We start from the raw sequence: 5,124 nt of genomic DNA on the forward strand, positions 1-5,124 counted from the left end.
ACAGGAAGACCCTAAGACTGGCTGGGGCTTCACAAAGGGCAGAAGTGGTACGTTGTGTGCAGGGGAATCCACTATGCTAGCTTCACAACTGGTGGCTCACTCTTGTTTACCAGGAGCGGTGATGCGATGGGGAGGTAGGTGTGATGCCAGCGCAACAGAAGGGTCTCCAGTTTGGCTCTGCTAGTGCGCTACACTGTGCCAATTCTCTGCTGACTTGCCCCTCCATCTTTCCTGGTCAACGACAGTGACTCACCTGCTGTGACGCTAGCGCAGGGTCTCCCTTCCACCAGGTGAGCTACTTCAGAACAGTGGTCCCTCCCTGCTTTACCTGGAGATACTTGGGATGGACCTGGGAACTTCTGCATTCAATGCAGATACTTTGCCACGGACCTACAGCTCTTCCTCAGTTGAACTTTCTTCATAGTAAACATGTGCAGGATCAGGCTGCTTGAGGTGGTGTGTTTTTTCCTTGTTGCATGAGCAGCATATGGTAGGAGAAGATCCTTAACAGCTACGCAGTGCCTCTCTGCAAACCAATGTTCTTGCATTTCATAATTTCTAAGGGCTGTTTCATAAATTACAAAAAAGTGAGAGAGTGTGAGTCATCTGAATGCAAGGTTTTCATTCACCTATGGATTATGCAGCTTTCAAATTTTTGTTACTTGAATATAATTTCCACCACATTTTGTTGGTGGTGGTGGGAATTAACCCAATATAAACAGATCCAATTATATTTTAATCTTCTACCAGCCCTCGGCTCAGCCACCAAATGTCAGAAACGTAAGCCTTTCAAGCCCTGCCGCTATTCCTGAAAGAAATAGTCTGCACAAGCCTGAGCAGGTGGAGTCAAAAGTCAATCCCACCATTTCCAGTTAGGTTTAGGTAAAGGTAAAGGTACCCCTGCCCGTACGGGCCAGTCTTGCCAGACTCTAGGGTTGTGCGCCCATCTCACTCAAGAGGCCGGGGGCCAGCGCTGTCCGGAGACACTTCCGGGTCACGTGGCCAGCGTGACATCGCTGCTCTGGCGAGCCAGAGCCGCACACGGAAACGCCGTTTACCTTCCCGCTTGTAAGCGGTCCCTATTTATCTACTTGCACCCGGGGGTGCTTTCGAACTGCTAGGTTGGCAGGCGCTGGGACCGAGCAACGGGAGCGCACCCCGCCGCAGGGATTCGAACCGCCGACCTTTCGATCGGCTAGTCCTAGGCGCTGAGGCTTTTACCCACAGCGCCACCTGCGTCCAGTTAGGTTTACTGCCTGGTAAAAATGGTTAAGAATTCAGCCTTAAACTTTGTCACATCCTGTTACAATGCAGAAATTGTTTCCCTTCAAGCAAAAGTATAAAACGGACCCCAAGAATGAAATCCAAGAGTAAAATGGCAAATCAAAGACGATATAAAAATAAGTACAAAAATGTTTCAAGGTGATTTGCCGCTGTGCTCTCAGGCGAAACCTTTAGAATTTGTTGCTCCATAAATGACATTGTAAAAACAGAAATATCACACATTCCCAGCTATGTTTTGAAGGGACAGACACATTTGCTTAGGGCATTGGTAGACAAAGTGGTGACAACGTAGTGTGTGCACACTCCGAGGATGACCTCCAAACCATCCTAAATATCTTCACAGAAGCTTACAGAAAGCTTGGCCTATTGCTTAACATCCAAAAAACCAAATTGCTGCACCAACGAACACAAAACAACCCCTCCGTAGCACCACGAATCCAACTTAATGGTGTAACGTTGGAAAATGGCAATCATTTTTCCTACCTAGGCTGTTATCTTTCCACAAGGGCCAACATTTAAGCCGAAATCCAGTATCACCTGAGCTCTGCGAGTGCAGCTTTCTGTTCGGATGCCTGATTATTGTTTTCCAAAGCTTAAGAATGGAAAGCATAATATGCCGGTGGACAACAAAAGAGGTTTAAGGCAAATCTTTAGAAATGTAGTATAAACACCAACAATGGGGAAACACTGGCCTGCGAGTGCTTCAGTTGGAGAATAGCCTTAACCAAAGGTATCATGGGTTCTGAAGACACTCGAACTCAGGACGACACACTAAGAGGAAGGCACACTTGGCAAATTCACACCGTGGCCAACTCCCACTCGGAAACCTATGTCCTAACTGTGGAAGGACGTGTGGATCCAGAATTGGCCTCCACAGTCATTTATGGACAAATTGCTAAGACTGTATTCATGGAAGACAATCTTACTCAGCTATGAAGGATCACCAAATAATAATAAGAAGAAGCCAATGGCCATAATCTCTTTCCGCTAGCCATGCTGCTGGGACTGCTGAGTGTGATAACCCAACAACATGTGCACCCCTTAGAGACCTCAGCAATGAAGCAGCATGTAAAAGTCTTAAATAAGCAAACAACTAATACATCTGGAGGGCACTGTGTTGGTTATCTTTGGCTTAGGACATATTTACATTATTAACTTGTATCTGTTTTATTCCAGTTTTATTGCTACCATTTGCGTGTCGAGGTCCCCAGGGCCACCCCAATAACTCACACATCACACAGAAATTTTTGTTTAAGGTTTTTGGCATAATTTTGGCCACAACTTTATTAAAATACAAAAATGTGAGTGGTTGCTTAGGCATTGGTTGCGACTAGCTGCCCTCCCATGGGGGACAGACTGACATTCCGCACGCCTGCGGAAGTCGGAAAAGGGGAATACACTTGGGGGTGGCGATGGAGCAGGGAACCCGCCCTCAGCCCTCCCCAAATGCAACCAGGAGCTCTTGCAATGGCCCGAGCCCCCTTGACAGAGTGGACAAGCAATAGTTAGCCCCTGATTCCTTTAACGGAATCCCTTGCAGCAGCAGCATTAGAGGGGCAGGCACAGCCAATCCATGCCCCTCAACCAACCAAACCATAAACCAATGCCTAACTGCAACCTTACAAGTTGTGACGATTTGCTACGCGGTAGGCAAAACCCAAATGGCCCCAGCCAATCAGCCAGATGGACAAAATTCCTACTGGGCCCCTGCCCCAAGAGCAGATGACCTCATGACAGGCATAGCAAGGTCAAAGCGAGCAACCCTAAATATAGGGGGGTGGGCAATCTGATGCACGGGCGAAAAGAGGAAGCCCTAACCTCGTGCACGGAGTTTTAGCATTTCTGGCTGTCAATCAACAAATGGCAACATTAACTTCTTCCCAACAACAAGGGAAGCCCAATCGCATCAGTGGCCAATGATCAATTAACCCGTCCCCACAACCTGGGAGTGTCCTGGCGGCCCCCACCACAACATGTGCTCTTCATGAAGGAGAACATGCTTTCTCACAAAGAATCCTGGACAGTGTTATCTGATGGCGTTTCTGAGGCTGTTGTACCCCTAAAACTACATATCCCAGAATTCTATAGAGATCCAAAAACTAAGAAGATAGTTTAAATCTATAAAGTGCATAAACACACACACACACCCTTCTTGTCAGATTTTCTTTTTGTGACAATCTCCCAGCAGAACTGGACTCCTGAGTAACAGCTCAGCAAAACGATCCACACACCCGATATTTAGTTATCTATTTATATATATTAAAAATACTTACATACTGCCAACTCATGAAAAATCTCAAGGTGGCGTACAATAATATGGACAATAAAACATTAAACCCCACAAAAACAATAGAAAATAATCATTAAAATGGCTAGCTCGTGGAGAAAATTTAGACAGCCGCCTAGGCTTGTTGGCATAAAATAGTTTTCAAGAGATACCTGTACAGTGGTACCTCAGGTTAAGTACTTAATTCGTTCCGGAGGTCCGTTTTTAACCTGAAACTGTTCTTAACCTGAAGCACCACTTTAGTTAATGGGGCCTCCTGCTGCCGCCACGTCACTGGAGCACGATTTCTGTTCTCATCCTGAAGCTAAGTTCTTAACCTGAAGCACTATTTCTGGGTTAGCGGAGTCTGTAACCTGAAGCATATCTAACCTGAAGCGTATGTAACCCGAGGTACCACTGTTTTCAGTAGTGAGGTTGCCTGCCAAATTTCTCCTGGAAGAGTGCTCCACAACAATGCTAAGTGCTTAGCTTACAGCTGAAGCCTGTCCGGCCTCTGTAAAATAGGGAACAACTAACTGCTCCTCTGGGTCATTTTATTGATCCAGCTGGGGTTTAATGGCTCAGTTGTTAAGATATCCCAGACTCAAGTTGTTCAGAGCTTTGTATATTACAGCAATACGACAGCTCATCTGAATGTGGGAGAGGGGAGGAGAAGGAGGAGACGTCGAGGGGGAAAGTAGACTTTGGGAGGTCCATGATAATTCATTCTGTTTTTTTAGCAGGAAATTGAACTGATGTTGCCTCAAAGCAGGTGTTACCCCACACTTCCCGGTGCCTTTCCCCCTGTCCCTTTCCTTCTCCCCAAAAGTCCAATATTTGGGGAGAATGGGTTTGTTGTGTAAGACCTGCTGATCAACTATAATTGCCCAACATGTATTTACCGGTGTGTGATTAAATCCCACCTGAAAACAGTGACAATATGGAAGTGCCCTGGGTGAAAATTGAGACTGTGCATAATCTCTCAGATTTAAAGGTTGTGGCACAATTGATGCTGTGTTACCCATTTAGTTGTGTGCACAACAACTAGCCACAAAAGTGGCCGTTCACAGCTAGTCTCCCAAGGAGATCCATTTTTTGTTTGGTTACCTTTCCAGTTCCTTTGTTTTTATACAAGTTTCCGTAACGGAAAGCCTTTATAGAGAGCTACTCTCAACTTGCACATAGGAATCACAGAAATCTCTTCCCAAATATTTTCGGTAACCTGTTGCTTAGTAAATGGATCTTTGGATTTAATGCAGTTAGAAAGGGACTGTAATTTAATTGAAGTCGAGATGCCTGGGCTTGTTTTAATTTCTACCCAGTGTTACTGGGAATTCAGGTGATACGGTTTCTTTGTGTGCCCAGGCAAATGTTTTGATACGAATGCCAACTTTAATCACAGGTAAATGCAAAAGGTGCTCAGATTCAATTCTCCTTTTAAACGGTTTACTGAATTCACAGCTTATCTGTGATAAAAGCTTATTCTTACAACTTGGGCACTTCCAGATTGTCGCTGTCTTGCGGGTGGGATTCAACAATATGTTGCCAAATCTGTGAATGCTTTAGTTGAGATT

This window comes from Podarcis muralis, chromosome 17, assembly GCF_964188315.1.
Source record: "Podarcis muralis chromosome 17, rPodMur119.hap1.1, whole genome shotgun sequence".
Lineage (NCBI taxonomy): Eukaryota > Metazoa > Chordata > Lepidosauria > Squamata > Lacertidae > Podarcis > Podarcis muralis.